Raw genomic sequence first — 17,581 nt, forward strand, 5'->3', positions numbered from 1 at the left:
AACATGCATGGCTGATCACTTCATACAGGCATTTACAAAATATGTGTTCATGTTCACCATACCATATAAGCATTCAGGCTACCATAGGCTACCAGGGTACCGTAGGCTACCATTTATCGGCAGCCTACATTTGTGTGCTTACATGTGGCCTCATATTCTCCCCCATTAACCCCTGACCCCCCCACCCCCTGTCTCACAGAGATTACCCCCCCCCCTTAAGAAATCTCCCCCTCTGCTCACACCGAAGATTCATGCAGGCGATGAGCTCTGCTAGTTTCTGTTGGCGTCCCAGTAAATCTAACTCTGACTTTTAACATGGCTCATCCTTTACTGCGAGATGGGATGGATCTTTGAGTCTGGATTCAGAGCAATGGGTGTGTGGAGTGGGATCAGTAGGCAAGCACTGTTCCTTGCTGGGGGTCAGGGGTCACTGCAGGGGGAGACAGGGTCAGGTGACCTCATCTTGGCAGAATTTTTCCTTGATCCTCAGTCTTGATAGCATTTCAGTGAGATAGGGAGAAGGGGATGGATAGATAGATAAATAGATAGATGGATGGATGGATAGATGGATGGTCTGGGTCAGAATCAAAGTGTTTCTGGCATTTCACCATTTGGCTTTGCTATTGAGGTGAACAGTGTTTGGTGCTGGGTGTCGGATATAGGTAGGTGTTTGTGAGTCCAATACTGAGGAGTCAAATCCGAGATGCAGCACAGAGCCTCTCTATGCCGCGTGCATTTAATGATATAATACTCGAAGATGTGTTCCCACCCCTTTAACTGCTTATTTGTATTTTGCATTTCCTGCACATTTTTCCCATTTGCATGTCCTCTGGGATTTAAAATTCTCCCGACTGCCCGTATCCAGCATGACAGTGTGAGACAAGCACTTGTCTCCCAGTCTCTGTCTGCTACCGCATCCTCCCTGCATTCAGGTTGCCAGAAGGGGTGGAGCACAGGGGGCAGGACAGAAACCGTAGAGTTTTTTTTAATTTCCTTTTTATTTCATTTCATCTATATTGAGTTTTATTTGTACTGAGCTTCTCGCAGAAACACTGTCACAAAAAAGCTTGAGGGAAGATGGAGATGAATGGGAGAATGCTCCTCAGCCAGGTTGAAGGCCACTGTCCTCTGTGGTTTTCCGGTGGTAAAAGCCCACATCAGCTCCTTGTGAGAACCACGGCTCCACCCGTCCTGAAGGTTGGGTGGGGCTGGGGGTTATGATGTTAGAGCATCAGTTGCCCTCTCATTGCTGGAGCTGACCAAGGTCACAGGATTATTTTTTTGTTGTCGTTTGTTTTCTTCTATATCTTAGTGGCCCTAGACAGATTTGAGTCTAAAGACTAAATCAGCATGGGCTGATCACCCCACCCCATCTCGCCCGAAAGCCTTGTGATTTGTACTTGTTGAATTGTGGGATTGCTTGGGCTCAGAAGATGTAAAGGTCCAATTACCTACCATGAAGTCTCAGCATTGTGTGAAGCAGATGCTGCAGCTTATTATAATGACACAGTGTCCTTGGACCTGCAATTGAGGGAGGTCTCAATAGGGGTGGGATGAGGGGGTAACAATACATGAACAAGTCTTATTATTGTTGGCTGGCATGGACTGTAACTTTTATTCATATTTTTTCTTTGTCTCCTGAATTCACACAAGACTGACAAGAGACTCTAATACTGATATAACACTCGTCTTCACATTGCCCTGGAAGGTGTGTCCTATTGTCAGTGTCTCCCAGGAGACAAACAGCTAGTGATGGGCATGTGAGGCTTCACAAACCTCAAAATGAGTGGAGCTATCATGTGGTGTCTGCCTCCCTTGAACAAGTCCCTTTTCAGCAGTCTTTTGGTTGGCTGATAAAAAATTTTTATTCACATTAGAAGTAAAAAAAATATTTATGAAATAACCTAGTTTCATATTGTACAATTTATTATTTGATTTATGCTCAGAGAATAGCATTCAAGTAAGTTTTAAACCAGAATGTTACTGGTTACTGGAAAATGTGATGGCTGTTTTTAGGGAAAACCTGGGAGCTCCTGACTTGTGAGAGAAGCTGTAAGTTCAGCCTTGACCTCCTCTTGCCCTGCCACAGAAATCATCCATTGTTGACTTTAAACTACCCAATGCAAAGACCGCTGTGTCCGCAATGACACAATCACGGTCTTGTTGAAGTCTGAACGGCTGCCCGCAGGGCTCCAGTGGGTTTACTCGAGTGCAGGTCAGATTTCGTGATTCGGCCATCTTGCATAAATAGCTTGCGCCGGCAAGACAAAAACATACATACGCATGGTTGGCTTCAGGATGCAGAGTGTAGAATGTTGACACATACCACAATGAACTATGAACCCTTGGCATTGTGGATGGCCAGTCCACGTACTGCAGGGACTGGGGTTGCACCTTACTGTTCTGGGGCTTTGGGAGCCGGAGCGAACTAGCACGCAACGCCCCCCTCTGAAAAGTGTGCAGCCAGCCGGTCAACCGCCGCATATCACTCGCCGTTTTGGTGGGTACATCGGTGGCATGGGGGGGGGGGGGAATCAAACACCACGGCCTGTGAAAATGCAGTGGGAACTGTGAATGACATGGTGAGGGTGCTGAACCTCCACCGCCCCCCCCCCCACACACACACACACATACACACAGGAACAGGTGAGGCCTTGATGACTTCACACAGGAGCACGGGGGGCGGCCCAGGGAGCTCAAGGCGCAGCGGTGTGCGCTGGCCCGTGGAGATGGCCAAATGTAATTGGCTGGAGGCTGAGGCGTAATTCCGGCCCAGGCTGGACAAATCCATTTCACAGCTGGAGAGTTCTCCATCCTTCACCGTGACCAGGGCTGTGTGGTGAGAGACGGACTGGGATAAGAGAGAAGACTGTGTTGAAGGGGAGGTGAGGGTGGGGGTGGGGTGGGGTGGGGGTGGGGGGGGGTAGTAACAACAGCAAAGGCATGAGACTGTAGTAGATTGATAAGGTTTAAAGGTCCTGGAAGCTGAAATCTGAGAATTCTTTGCTGATGCGTGGTTTTAATCCTTTTTTTACATTCACAAATGACCCATAAATATTTTTAAATGATTCTTGCAAAAAATTTTAAAAAGTCTGTGCTGAGATTGGCTTGTTTTCTCTCTTGGCTACATGCCAGGTTTTAAGTGGGCAGGGTTAACTGGGGACAATATATGTCACTAAAATGCTACAACCGGTGAAATCCTTTCTATTTGTAATATGTAAATGATGGTCTTGCCACTTTTGTGCAGGCAAACTAAGTTGGAAATGCCTAAGCATTGCGCCTTATCAGTATGCTTTTTTCTTTTCCAAAAAACGAAGAGGCCTGCAAAAAATGGGTTTAATTTCTGGAGGCCCACGGGCACTCTTCTTGCAGTGCCCACTTTCGTGAGCAGGATTTCACCAACTACTTACAAAAACAATGTGGCTTTGCTAAAAAGCTAGCACTGGTGCATAGTGCAGTGCCTCCCCTCCCTTCAACTCCCTAACTGTTGCTGCTAGTGACACTCCCTGTGGTCACAGAACAGACGCATGATGGATCAGTACGTAGGCCTACCATTAGCTAGCGATAATTTTAATAGCTTTCAAGCTTAGACATGTGGAATTAAAGTCTTTGCTTATTCAGGTGTAATGTCTGTAGTTTGAGACTTATGTTAGTGTACAGAAGCCCCATGTTACAAGTTATTACACATTGAATGATCTGCAGGTTTAACTATACGATGGTAAAGCCTAGCTTATGTCTGTTACTGCCCTGGACAACCTGTTCTGACCTAACGATAAGGAATGGTTTACATATAACGTGTCTTATGGATATCAATATTAATAAGTGGAGGATACATGTCCATCCTGTCCTTAACTGCTGAACAGGTAATGATAATTTAACAGTGTTTATTATAATTGAATGGTTACAATTGGGTTAATAACTTGAAAGAAATATTAATAAGACTATCAATTGTCACTCTTGGGGAATGTAACCACAATTTGAACCCAGTTTCCTGAAACTTTGAAGGGCACTCGCGGTGTGTTGTGGGTTTAATTCAGCCACGGTCATAGTTAATGTTTGCCTCGACTTGCCCCTCAACTGGCCTCATCTCCACAGATTTGGCCAGAACCTGCGTCTGAATAAACTAAAAAACTGTGACGTTCGGGAATTTACAGCCGCATTTCCGAGCACTCCAGCCTGCTTTATGCTACTGTTTACATACGGGGTGAAATACTCTATGAGAGTAAAATACACTCTGTCAGAGTTGCTTTAGCAGTGAACATTTTCTTGTTCAAGTGTGCTGTACAGAGAAAGGCAACTGGTAAAAGAAATAAATATCCAATAGGGCATACACAAAACGAATAATCAAAGAGGCAAAATTGTCAAAAGAGACAAATACAACTAAGGTAACTGTTTATTTTAGAAAGTCTTGTAACTGGATTGTTTTTGATACCAGTAATCACAGAATAACTTCTGGCATGTGCATGTGTTGCACAGACAAGATAAAAAATGTGTGTTCAAACTAAAAACTGCAAAGTTGGACACGCTCGGTCTGCTGGGTATGCAGTGTGCAGTGCGCCTGCATGACTTTACATGCGCATCTGTCTCCGTCTGCGTGAGAATCGTGATGGGTTGCACGCTGGGAAGGCCAAATCGCTTGTTTGTGCCTGGCCACGTGTCGAGCCAAGTCACATCACAATGGAGCATCTGGATTTCTCTTGGGGGGGGGGGGGGTTCTGCTGGCGTTGCGGGGGTGGGAGGGAGACAGCTCCACTGGCCAGACTGCTCTGACCCCTCTCCCTCTCCAGGAACTCACTTAAAGTCTGTCCCCCGAGTGATTTGTAAAAATTGTTTTTCACTTTGTGTCATTGGCCTGTATATATGTTAGTATTTGTTGGCATGTATGTGTTCTTCCAGCTAAAAAAAAGGGAGATTTTCAAATAAGTGCTAGTAATATTTACTTTTGGAATGTGCATCTGGGTCCATTATGTGTTTTAAAAATGCTTTGGCAACACAGTCCAGTGTCGTGGCACGAAAGCTCATTTGAATTGAACTGATTTGAATAGCGAGCAAGAGAGAGAATGCAAGAGTGAGAGAACGTTTCAGAATTCTCTTCAGCCACACAGTTCTCCTCCACTTAATATTCACACTTCATGAAGGATTCATTTTATCCCATTAGTGTCAGCCAATGGGCATTATCTCATCAACTCAGCATTGAATACCCCAGTTACTGAAATGACTAAATCTCTGTCGTACCTTAATGTCTTGTCCTAGGCCTGTCAGCAGATTATGGGATTTAACTTATATTATTTAATATTATTAGAATGTGGAATTTGGTTTATTCCAGAATTCAGTGTGGTGCTCAGGTGCTCTGAACACACATTTGCTGGCTTGTGTGTGCGGAGGATAGAACGGAGCCAATTACTCTGCGCTGCTTATCACATGACCTTTGCTGAGTACAAGGTCAGCTGGTCATGTCATTCTCACGGCAGTTCAATGCCAGCACCTCCCTATCTGCATGTGTCGGGCGCTGTTAGGCAAAAGGACAGGAGCAACACAGCAGCATTTCAAGTACCTCCAGACCGTAACGCTGCCAGAACAAACCAGGTGCATTTTCTCCTACAAATCCGACATCTATTTTTTCCCCTCGATTTTATCTGTGGTCTCCATGGAGATGAAATCCTGTTGTTCTTACCACCTTAATTCCATACTGCCCCCTCCGCCCCCTTCACCTGCCCGCCCACCACCAGCCCCCTCCCATCCTGCGAATCCAAGAAAAGCCAAGTGTGCAATGAAAATAAATGTGTGACTCACCGGTCCCAGCTGTTTACATTGCAGAAGGAATCTTGATTGGGAGCCAAACCCACCCACAGGAAAATGGGTGTGTGCAGAGCACTCCGGATTCCGTCATCCAATGCATACTGTCGTGCTCCTGCACCGGGAATCTGTGCAAAAATCCCCCCTCTTTTACGCTTGCGATGCCTCTGTGGAAAATAGATATTTTATTCCTTAAATCGAGTTTGCTGGATTGTGATGTTCGGTTTGTTATGGGATTGTTTTTTTTTTCTTCCCCCACACGCATGAACACTCTCTCTTTTGAATGTGCTGCCAGTTTCTTAAATAGCTGTCCGATGGTTTGCCATTTGATAACTGGGTGCGAAAGCGAGGTGATAATTGGTATAAACTGTGTTTTGTTGCATCTGCCTTTAAAAAGGTGATGTACCCATGAGGGCAGTCTCTGTGCATGGTGACTGACGATGGGTGAATGGTTTTTTTCTCTGCGGCTAAAAGAATAAATTGTGTCTGTGTGTGCCCCAGCAAACTTGTGCAGCAGTGAAACGGATGCTCTGGTTGGCTGCATTTTGATACAGTATGAGGACTTCCCCTCACAGGGGTCCTTCACCATGCATGTTTCTGTTGGAGGTCGAAGATAGTCCCGCCCACATTTTCTGGAGAAATTTGCTGTTGGACCAACAAACGTTATACTGACAAGGTGTTTGCTTTTGAACAGCAGATGCACACTGTGGAAATGTCTCATGTAAAGTATTCATAAAAGGGTGTCTTTTGAAGACCCCGTGTGTCCTTTGAAGACTTATTGGACATCTCAACAGTGTACATTAAAGCAAGCCAAACTTTTCCACCTTCAAGTCCACTTAAAATAACCAACCTCTGGCTCAGGACCACTGGACAAATGAACCCCGTTCACCATTTCCCCAACACCCACGACAGGCTGCAAAACAGTGGCTATTTAACATACTAATACATACAATCTGGTCTAAAATTAGGCTATTAATATCTATTTTAGAGATGTTTTAAGTACAATAAAAATGTGATAGCTTACATTATCATAATTGTTAAAGCTTTGACAAATGAATTAAGCCTTTTTTAGTTTAAAGTCAGAAATATGTCATTTCTGAAATAAGGAACTATAAAACATAACTGAAAAGAGAAAATATTTTCCCAATTTGTGCTAATTTTTTAAATGCTTGATATATCTCACCAAACACTTTTCTACTGTTAACCTCTTTATTAATCCAAGTTATGGTACTGGCATCCTCCTTTGCTCTGTTCAGTCCCTCCCTGATGACATCAGTGAGTGACAGAGCACTGTTTGACAATACAGTGAATAGAGGGTTGATGGTGGTTGCTGGGAAGCGGGACACAATGGTAAGTTGACTAAAGCGTCTGCCAACCGAGGCAGAAATAGTCTTCAAAAGGGTTAACAGGGCTGGCACTGTTTTGCCATTGACACCTCTGTGCAACTGCTTTGTCTGCAGAGTTAAAACGTAGGCAAATTCCAGAATGGCCGACGACCTGAATTTACATTGTTGCAGATTTGTTCGTTTATTGTTGTTTTTTCCTTCCCTCTCTCAGTCCGGAATTGGTTCGGTTATTTTAATGTGACGAACACTGACAGAACATAACTCATTAGACTACATAATGGGAATCACCTGTGCTTTGAACGGGCATGTAAAAACTTCTAAATGTAGAAGCGGTGTAACAGGAAAGTGTGCATGCATAAATACGTCAGTAATTTGAAGCAATCGCATTCATTAGTTCAGTGCATAGCTACTTAGGCTGCTTATGTGTTAAGTATTTGAAAAATGTTGTAGGTTGAATTGTCCTCTTGGGTGTAGTTAGTGTTCTGCCCTCTTTTCAGATTCTTACAGTATGTGGAATAAATAAGCATACTGGCTGTGGGTTTCATTTTTATTTAATTATCTTCCTCATAATTATAAGATTTCATTAAATATATCCCCTTAAGACTTTATAAAAACCTTAAAAGGCACGAAGTGTTGCATTTCTGAAAAGATAATTTAAAAAATTTGTCAGGAACGTGTCGAGATGGATTCGGGTATGGTTAATGTCACAGTAAAGCTAACAATCGGTACCCTTTTGTTTTCACTTATGTAAACCACAAAAGGGCAGAAGCAAGTCTTTAATCTAGTTTCCAGAAGTTACTTTTTATGACATAGGCTGCCTACATCAAGATTGAGCAGTCTGGGGGTTGTTTCCAGAATCTTACCCCTTTAACATAGCCTTAATACTTTGTGGAAATGCCATGAGCATTCCCCATTATATTTTGCATGCTATTGGGCATACGATATATAATTAAATATTGTACTGAATATTATTAAATAATTAAGCTATATAAATGTCAGTTTAACTCCGTACATAATGTGAACTAACATGTAGCACAGGTAACAATGGTGGAGAGGTGAACATCTAGACATGAATAAACATGGGAAAAGTTATGGTTCATCTACTGTCTGCAGCTACACACTTTGAGTTTCAACTTCATACTTTTCAGAAAGAGAAAGTGTTCCTTGTTAAATTACACGAGGTAAACTACTCACAACAGCATCTAAAATTAACGGAGTGTTAATGCACCATTTTATACTTTGCCCGTGTATTGTAAAAGTAGCAACGAGAATGCTAGTATTTACTGCTTACTGTTATTGCGAGGACCATTTTGGGACAGTTTTTGGCAGGCAGAGGAAGCGGCCCGATGAGCCGATCGTGTTCTCTTCCTGTGCTAACACTGCACCTCCGAAACACGGAGAAGGAGGGAGGGGGAGGTTAGCCAGCCAGTGAAGGAAATGGCGACTATGCAGAACGACTGCCTTTCCTCTCAAATGCTGCAAAGATACTGAATTCCCTTCGCCTTACTGTTCACTTTCACGTACTCCGTTGCACTTTAAATTCGTGAGGTAAGTGCACAGCTTTCTATACTATATTGATTGCTATATATATGCATGTTTTCGGTATTTTAAGTAATAGGCTACTACGTGACGGCGTCCTAAGTAGTGGTGCGTAGTTTGAAGCTAGACCAGACTGCTTCTGGTGTAGCTCGAATTGAGTGACACGGTCATATTGTATCCGAAGTAGCATGCATTAGCAAGTAACTATCTTTGTAGCAGTTAACAAATGTTATAGATTGATGTGCACAATCTAGCCAGTAGCTAAATTATTCATTTGTGGCTAGAAACATTTTTATTTCTGCCATTCACGGCAGTGTTTACTTTCATAGCCTGCATACGTAGCTGTAACAATTAGCCACTATATAACGCAGATCGTTGACTAGTTGAACTGCTTCCGAAGTTGTGTCGCTGCGTAACTAGCCGATTAATTAGCTAGGCAAAGCTGAGAAACTGTCAAAATTCGACATAGCTGCCTTGGGCGATAAGGTTAAGCTAGCAGCAAAGTCCGGTTAGAAAAAGCAAGTGCCAAACGTTCTGTCATCATAGTAGCTAATAGGTAGAGGTAGTGTTAATGTCTGGAATGGAGATATGTTTTTCTGTAGCTGTTGCTACGTCTGAAACTAAATATTACATAACAATAGCAATCTATTCCATTCGGTGTGATGCAAAATGTATTGTCTTGCTGACCAAATAGCTATCGATCGAGCCAGAAATTATTTATCGTGCTTATTAACCGTTAACTTACTGGCTACTGGTAGCTAGCTGCTTATGGGTCACAACTCTCCACGGCTTGTCTGTGAACGTAGCCTAGTACTACTGTTTGGTCTTACCGTTAAAGATGAAAAGAATATTGCACTGAATCTCGTAACCATCTAATGAAAGTACAGCTTGTAAATGCATTTTCTACGTTACAGTAATCTCTAGGTAACATTTAGATTACTATGTATTTGGTTTTGGGGGGGAGGGGGGGTAGCTCACAACACGCGTTCTTTTCTGGGCAGATGTAACGATCTGTCCTACCAAGCAAACCAGTCATGTTGTAACTTGGTAGTTGCTTAGTTGGCTAGGTAGACCACCGACTAGGTAGCACAATTGGGTGTTTGCATTGCAAGTTAATAGCTAACGTTAGCTAGAAAGTAGTGTTCGTTTAATTTGTCTGCAGTGGAAACTGTGTTGTTCCCCCCTATTACTTTAGCATGCCTGCTAGGGCCGGTGTAAAATCTCGTAGCTAGCTGCATCTACATAATTAGCTAACCCGGTGAGCGTGCTAAGCTTGAATGACCTTGTATGTCAGCACTGGAACACATTAGCTAGCTAGCTAAGTGCGACCTAACCATGGTGATCGCTACACTAACGTCATTGCTATAAGTATCTATCACCGAACGTGATACACTTGACTCGTTATTTCTGAATATACATCTTACTGGTCAATGTTATTGTTTCTGTCCGTATGTTCTTATTATTTGTTTTCAAATCACGTTAAATTACTAACTCACCGGTTCTCTAGTTAACCCTTTAAGATGTATCACAATATGTGATCAGAAGGTTCTTTACTGAACATTCTAATGCTCATGTCACAATCGCTACTCTAGAACACTGACTTGAAATTCTGAAGAATAAAAAAGGATTAAACCGCAAGTATAACGCTTGCTGTGGTGACTCATTGCTCTTGCGTAGTAACTATCGTTAGTACAGTAGTAACGAATAACAGCTAACATAGCCGGCTAATTGAGGCAGCAACGTAATTATTGGTTCAGATTAAAACTTGAGTCATTATAAAAATTTGGCTACACGTTATGTGCTAGATAGCTACACTTTTAATGTTGGTTAACTGTAAAATTTTGTTTTTATTAACATTAACATTATATTGGGCAGACATTGTTATCCAAAGCGTCATAGAATAAGTGCATGTCCAAGGACAGGTCAGATAAAGTACAATTCTATCATAATGTAGCAGCTAAGCTAACCATATAGACCAGCCATAAACACAAGTCAAGTTTACAAGGTAAAGCTATATCTAAGTCAACAAATGTATGGAAGTCTTATGCTAGAAGTGAGGCATGATTACAAGAAATAACTTCAACATCAGGATCAATTTCATGCCTAGACCGCACGCATGCATTAATATCACAGAGACATAATGTTTTTATATGCGTTTCGCTTTTATTTTTATTGTAGGCAGGAACAAAAGTGAAACTTGTTCAACATTATCCCCGGTTTATGAGACTGAGACAGTAAATAACGAATGATGTTCGGTTAGGTACGTTGACAAGTGTATATTAAAACAGTGAATTAAAGCATGCTCATTTCTTGTCTTAACAGAGAGTTGGAAGCTAAAGCCACCAAAGAATCTGAAGCAAAGCAGAAAGAGGTGAGTTAACTCTGTCTTCCCGTGGAAGCGAACACTGTCTGTGTCGTCTGATCTAGCTTGTAGCTGAGGCTGACTATAATGTTTGCTATGCACCTCACGACCCCCTCGTCCTTTGTGAGGCGTGCATGCGCTATAGCGCTACAGACCAGTAGGAAACCAGGGATACTGCAGCTGCTAGTGTTAGAATATGCATTTCCACTCGAACTAAATAAGTTATGTAAAATGTTGAGTTTGCCTGTGTATTAAATGTCCTCTGTTTTGTGCTGTTTCTGCCAGTGTTTGCAGTTAACAGAATGGATGGATTTTGTTTTTCATCTCAGATCTTATGCATAGCTGTGACTTGCCTCATTGGTAGCCTGCCCTGCTTAAGGCTGCATGTGACTGTATTTAAGGTCTGTTTGACATTAAAAGGCATACCATGCAGTGTTTTTTAGCCTGTGTTTACAATCCAAAAATTCTCCTCCTTGGTCTTCAACCCCGCCTACTCACAAGTCACAGACCGGCAAATTCATTCGAAACTACCGGTAAATTTCTTCTATCAATTACAAGGACCCGACATTAGGCTACATTGTAGAGTCAGGACCACAAACCAGACATGTACAAATAATTTGAATCCAGACATTCCGGTCAAAAACCGGACCTCTGGCAACCTGTAACATTTCTTACAGGTCCAACAGAAAAGAAGCCACCTGTGCATCACTTTTCATCCCCGTGGCGAATTTCAGCGGACACCATTAATGAAAATCAATTCCAAAGTTACAGTAACTCGTTCTTGAATGAGCCCTGTCACCTTGTCTTTTTGCTTCACTGTATCTGGGCCATTACATCGGCTAGCTAGCTATAGCAACAAACACTGCATTAAAATCTGATCACAAACCATAGGCCACACCCTCCCCTCCTCACTCAGAAAAGAGTGCCACACCCCAAACACATTTTAGAATAACAAATACAGGCATAAGGTGCACAAATTCGGCAAAAGTGCATAAAGACAGCGAATGCCTTTGCATCATGGACATGTCTTGGCATGGTAATTTTTGTCATATTCTCAAAATCCTGCATAGTATGTCTTTAAATACAAAATGGAGAAGGATTGGATGCCAGACTTTGGGCTTTGGACAGACACTAGTTTACTGGGAGCTGTGCATTTTTAATGGTTTCGTGAATGCATTAATGATGTTTCCAAAGTGAGCATAAATGCAACAGATTCATGGCACATCTCAGTGTTCTGTCCAATAACTCTTTCACATAATCATTTTGTGTGAAAAATAATTGCATCCATGCAGAGGTTTGTCTAAAGAGATGTTTTCATGCAAAATGAAGGAAGTGTGGTGCGGTGCAGTTGTGTACTTGCAGAGTTCCTTGTGGACCATCTGTGCATTGTACAGATAGTTTTTCTATTTTAGTTATACTCAAATTCTATGGCTTCAATGAACATGGCCAAAGAACTCTGGCATGTTTTTTGTTTTTGGACTAAAAAAAAGTTAAAATAAGCGAGTGATGTCACAGTTAGGCATTTCAGTTATTTAAACAGAGTTCGAAGTGCTTTGACAGGTCTTGTTTGATTTTGTCCTTACGGCAAAAGAGGACATGTGCAGGCCAACAAGATTGGCGCGAAGTGTTACTGGAATGCAGCTGTGCTGAAGGGGAAAGTATGTGCATCAGGACCCTGTTTAGCTATATGACAATCTTGAATGGCATCCGTAGCATTATAAAGAAGTTCTGAAAGTGCTTGGATTTTGACCTGTAAAATTAGAAGTAACTTTTATCATTCAATAACGCCAGTGGCCTGTTTTTCGAAACATGAGTTATAAAATATGGTCATAGTGTAAGTGTGATATTTTCATTTATTATTGTTTAGCCTTCTTTATTTGTATTGTGCATTGTAAGATTGAGTCATCGGATTTTGTGCTTTTTTTGGCATATTGAGGACACTGTTATTTGCCTTCATTGTCTGTCTCCAGCAAACATTATACAGCCAACTCTACTGGTCTTATGGGTCCTTCAATTTGTTGTAGTGGGATCTTGTGGGAGATAAACTTGAGTGTACTGTTGTTGGCTAATTGGCTAACCTAATGGCAGCCATTTAAAATAAATTATCAGAATCTTTGTGTCAACTGTGATTCAATCGATCCAATCAAAATGTTTTTGATTTAGGTTTTTAGTGAAGATCAAGTTTAAGCTAAAAAAACTACAGGGCTTACCTCTGTGTTAATGATGTCTAAACATGAGGCATGAACTTCGGATACCCATGCATATGCATCTCCTCTCACCATGTCCAGTGCATAGCCATAGCTATTACAGGGAGAGTAGAGAAAGCCTTGTCTGGGTCACGTGACTGAACGAGGGCCTCCTTAGTGGTGCCGATTGTTCCACATTCATAAACAGATGTCCCTGTCTTTGTCTGCTGGAGGTGCCTCTTATGGAGCGGGCCATCTGGTTAAACACTTTGTAAGGGGTGGGGATTGGGGGGGGGGGGTGCTGGAGGCCTCACAGGGTGCGGAATCTCCACCCTTGGCCTCAGGAGGTAACAAAAACGCTCTGCAGTTGGTCTCCAGCCCCGAGGCCAAAACTGGTACCTGTTTGATGGTCTGTCCCCGAGAGTGATTAGAATCGTTTGGTTTGTTAGTGTTTTATTGTCTTCTCATCACATACAGGGACATTATGACTTTTTTCGTAGAGCCATAGTTGTTGGCTTCCTCCTAGGCAGAAGATTTTCATGATTTCATTTCCAGTAAATGTTTGCAGCTAATATATATTATCTGAAAACACACATGTGAATTCGCTTGTGTGACAACAATGGAATTACTGTTAATGTCACTGGAAATCACTGTTTGGAATGTACCCATACATTGCTAGCTACTTGCAGATTGCTTTTAAAATGTACTTTCACACTCACCTTAATCAGAGCGGTGCATATCAGAGCAATGCTGCATTCAAATACAACCTTAAAAAACTTGTGCCAGAAAGAGCCTATCTTTGTATGATCGCCTGAGACAAATTGTGACTGTCAAAATGGTTACTGCTTTACCCTGCTGTGCAGCCATCACAACAGCACCAGCAGCTGTCTTTTTTCCCCGTCCCTAATGATCCCAAACTGATGAATTTATTGGAGACACCAGAGATCTGTTAAGTTGTTACCTAAACAGTTTGTTACTGTTATTCGTTCAGTGAATTTGACTTGAATTAGCAAGTCACCTAGCTAGATGCAGGCTCGCGGGTAGTATTTGGCAAAGTGTCTTGCAAACATTTTCTCTGTCGATTGTGTCAGTAAAAGTCACAATTTTAATTAATTTACATGGTCTCTTGTGAAGTGAACACATCTTCAGTCTATATATCTGATCTTAGCTATATGGCAAATGCTGACATTAATGGTATATGGCTGTTTAACATTAGCGTTAGTGATTTGTCATGTCATTTTCTGCCATTTCTAAATTGTATCTTGTGCATAATCAATAATGCACAAAGCTAATGTGAGAGCTGATATTATTCTTCATTCACAATATAGGAATGACCAGAGAGCAAACCTCCCTAGAAGTTTACAGAGCACACATTTTGCCTTTGATGAAGTGCTCTGTTCGGTAGTTCTCTGTGTGCCGTTGACAGGTGTACATGCTTTAGCTGCAGTATTCCTGGTCTGCAGGTGTCACTGCACTGTTCACAGTTGTCCATTTCAAATATTGAACAGTTTTGCAAATTAAAAATGCATAAATTAAATAACAAGTAAACTGAAAATATTTTCAATATGTGATGATTCAGTATTGGTTTGTATAGGGCACGTGGATGTTAGCTTTGAAGGTGGCTGCATGTAGGCTATACTAAATAGCATCCTTGGCACAGCGGTTGTTGTACTCGCAAGTTTTACTGTCGAAGATTACAGTTGCAAAAGGCACCTGGAAAAGACTGTGTAGCTTCCCGAATCGAAAGGCGACCAGAAGCACTGTTTTTATACTGACAGCAGCCGGCACGAGAGTCCCAGTCTCTGAAAGTGGCGACGAGCGGTGAAATGAAAGGCTGCTGGGCGTGGAGCGCAGCGGCGTTGGGCAGTCTGCACGGCCCGACGAGGCGGGCGGACGCGTAAATCCGCGCGCGGTCTAATGATGGATACGGGTCTGACCCAGTGAAGAGGCTGTTTATAGAGATGAAATTCAGCGCTGTAATCCCGTAAGGGGATTAGGCCCAGTGTTCTCCTCCTCTCTAATTGCGTTACTGCATCATGTAGCACGCTGCAAGGTCCCCCTTAGCGTAGCAGCGGGAACGAGGGCTGCAAGGGTGCCTAAATATCTGTCGTTTAAAAAAAAAAGTTGAAAGAAAAGAAAGAAAGAACTTGGAAGTGCTGTTTTTTTAGAAGGTATTTCTGTTTCTACATTTGTCTTAATATTTCTTCCCTTAGGGACACCTTGCAAAACGAAAAAAAGTAAAAACCACAAAGATCCAAAAAAGAGAAGAGGAAGAGAGGGGCGAGCAGGTTGAAAGAAGGTATGTAAATACTAATCTCCTTTCTTTTATTTGGCTGCATGGTTTTGCAGGTGTGTTTTTTCTTGATTGACGTGTACAGTGGTGTTTTCTGTTGGTGTTTTTCCATAGTGTTATTAGGCATTATTTGCAGTTCCAAGTTTCTCATTTCGAGATTTCCCCAGTGGAGCCAGGGGCGAAATGAGCCGTTTCTGGCCTTTTGGCAATCAAAACAATGTCGCCACCTGAAGATAGTTTCATATGCACAGAAGGTAGCTGTTAAGGAAAGTTCCTTTTTAAAATTAAATTGATATTCAATATCTACCTTCTCAACAAGAGTATATAAGACAAGTTCTTGTTGTCTGCATTCTCTGTCTCATTTCATTTCAAGGCTAGGAAATAAATTATTTCCTAAATTGAATGTCTTGGGCTATTCTTTGTAAATCTCTACAAGAGGTAATCATTCTTCATCATTTTGTGTATTAGCAAGTATTCCTTTAATCATCCACGTAAGTTAACTGATCATGTGGTCAAATATGATAATAGTGGCATATTGGTTGTCTTGTCCCAGTCGGTTGCTCCTCTGGTTTCGTGAAGGCACATAGGTTTGCTGCCTGCGCATGTTCTTTTTGGCACCACTGAGATTTGGGGTATGTTCGAGAGGGCAGCGTAACCTTGATTTACTTGGGAGAGTCACATCCACCCCCCCCTCCCCGTTTCCATCTCACTGCCTAAGCCTGAAACACAACAGCAGACTGCTTATAATTCTGTACTTTATTTCTCAAGTCTATTTCCTGGTCGTTACAATTTTTTATGCATTGTTGCCTTTTCACAATAAAAAACACTACTTTCTGTCCTGCCCCCCCTCTTTCCATGAAGAGATGAGGAGGAGATCCAGGTAGCTTAGGCTTTATCTCTTGCCTTTCCTGTCCGCCTGTGGCTTAGCGCTCAAACCGATGGCGTGACTGACGCTTCGGCTGAGGAGCTGGGGAGGCGAGCCTGGCGGTAATGGTGGGCTCCGAATGGTGCAGAGCAGTGTGCGGTTCAGAGCGATGTGCGGTTCAGAGCGATGTGTGGTGCAGAGCAGTGTGCAGTTCAGAGCGATGTGCGGTGCAGAGCAATGTGTGGTGCAGAGCAGTGTGCGGTGCAGAGTGGTGTGTGGTGCAGAGCAGTGTGCAGAGCGGTGTGTGGTGCAGAGCAGTGTGTGGTGCAGAGCGATGTGCGGTTCAGAGCGGTGTGTGGTGCAGAGCAGTGTGTGGTTCAGAGCGGTGTGTGGTGCACAGCAGTGTGTGGTTCAGAGCGGTGTGTGGTGCAGAGCAGTGTGCAGAGCGGAGTGCAGTGTGCAGAGCGGTGTGCGGTGCAGAGCGGTGTGCGGTGCAGAGCGGTGTGCGGTTCAGAGCAGTGTGCGGTTCAGAGCGATGTGCGGTGCAGAGCGATGTGCGGTTCAGAGCGGTGTGTGGTGCAGAGCAGTGTGTGGTTCAGAGCGGTGTGTGGTGCAGAGCAGTGTGCAGAGCGGAGTGCAGTGTGCAGAGCGGTGTGCGGTGCAGTGCAGTGTGCAGAGCGGTGTGCGGTGCAGAGCGGTGTGCGGTTCAGAGCAGTGTGCGGTTCAGAGCGGTGTGCGGTGCAGAGCGATGTGCGGTTCAGAGTGGTGTGCGGTGCAGAGCGGTGTGCGGTGTGCATTACTTGCAGGTTACTTTTCCCGCCACTGTAGCTCATTCGTTCGATGTTGTTCCTGTCCGCAGAAGCTATCCTAGGGAAACATCCATTTTGATTCAGAAGGGCTTCGGTGCACATTCATACCACTCGGACGAGTTTGGTTTTTAAGCTTGTTTTAGGATGTACCTGTGGCAGTGATGAGACACGGAGCGTTGTTGTCGTTATTACTGTTGTTCAAAATGGGTTTTTAAAAATTTCGACTAATTCCTTTAAGATTGATGGATGTTTTAATGCACGCTGTGACCAGCTGGGAGGTGGGGAATGGGGGGTACTCAGACAGCTGCATTTAAGTCATAAGTTTTTCCTTCACGTGATTTTGTCATTGAGTGGCTTACAACAGCAGTAGGGACATGCATCTGCG

General features: G+C 43.0%; 1 protein-coding gene and 1 long non-coding RNA gene across 5 annotated transcripts in view; one reads left to right on the top strand and one right to left on the bottom strand.

The window, feature by feature from the left end:
• LOC118215941 (trinucleotide repeat-containing gene 6A protein-like) overlaps nt 1-17,581 on the top strand; it is a 62,406-nt gene that overhangs the window by 12,865 nt on the left and 31,960 nt on the right. For 2 of the 4 annotated variants that reach the window (XM_035396912.1, XM_035396913.1), the window contains exons 2-3: nt 11,004-11,052; nt 15,443-15,528. The gene's annotated coding sequence lies outside the window, so the exon portion shown is untranslated. Of the gene's footprint in view, nt 1-7,093; nt 7,147-8,499; nt 8,691-11,003; nt 11,053-15,442; nt 15,529-17,581 lie in introns of those variants that run through there. The other 2 variants (XM_035396911.1, XM_035396910.1) reach the window with 2 other exon arrangements.
• On the bottom strand, nt 1,073-8,521 carry LOC118215942. Its single transcript, XR_004762939.1, has 3 exons — nt 8,434-8,521; nt 5,794-5,963; nt 1,073-2,832 (listed from the first exon to the last, which is right to left on the bottom strand). It is a non-coding gene; the product is annotated as an uncharacterized LOC118215942 (long non-coding RNA).

Source organism: Anguilla anguilla, chromosome 17 (genome assembly GCF_013347855.1).
Source record: "Anguilla anguilla isolate fAngAng1 chromosome 17, fAngAng1.pri, whole genome shotgun sequence".
Lineage (NCBI taxonomy): Eukaryota > Metazoa > Chordata > Actinopteri > Anguilliformes > Anguillidae > Anguilla > Anguilla anguilla.